The sequence below is a fragment of the Megalobrama amblycephala genome, linkage group LG3, assembly GCF_018812025.1.
Source record: "Megalobrama amblycephala isolate DHTTF-2021 linkage group LG3, ASM1881202v1, whole genome shotgun sequence".
Lineage (NCBI taxonomy): Eukaryota > Metazoa > Chordata > Actinopteri > Cypriniformes > Xenocyprididae > Megalobrama > Megalobrama amblycephala.
In genome coordinates, this window is record NC_063046.1 from 25,343,319 (window position 1) to 25,343,936 (window position 618).

Consider the following 618-nt stretch of genomic DNA (forward strand, 5'->3'; position numbering starts at 1 on the left):
TTGTTGAGAGTAAAATGCAAAACACTGGTTCAAATAATTCTAGTAAATGATGATGCTCTGGGTTTCATTCTTAAAGGTCATCTATTCTGATCCAGTTTTCAATGGCAATATTTGTATGAAAGTATTAGTACAGAAATGATAACTCAAGGCTGCAATAATGAGCAGTGCCCTCTACTAAACAGAGACATATGGTCAGCCTAAGAAGGATGTCATCATATACAGCAGGATATCGCTTCTCTGCCTTCCCTGCTAAGATCAAGTGTAGTATCTGTTCATATCAATTTAATATCCGATACGTCTAGAGAGTTGTTAGAGTGATGGTTAGAGAGTCTGACTTGTAACCCAAAGGTCGTGGATTTGAGTCTCAGTACCGGCAGGAAATGTAGGTGGGGGAGTGAATGAGCAGTGCTCTCCTTCCACTCTTTACCCACAACTGAGGTGCCCTTAAGCAAGCCACCTAACCCCCAATCGCTCCCTGGGCACTGCAGCAAAAAAGGCAGCCAAATGTTCTGTGTGTTCAATACTCAAAGCTGTGTGTGTGCCCTTGGGTGGGTGAAATGCAGGGCACAAATTCGAAGTTTGGGACACCATATTTGGCCACACATCATGTCCTTTTTT

At 42.9% G+C, this 618-nt stretch overlaps 1 pseudogene; it reads left to right on the forward strand.

Annotated features, from left to right (window-relative positions):
- Positions 1 to 228: 228 nt before the first annotated feature.
- On the forward strand, positions 229 to 347 carry LOC125265969 (annotated as a pseudogene).
- Positions 348 to 618: the final 271 nt, after the last annotated feature.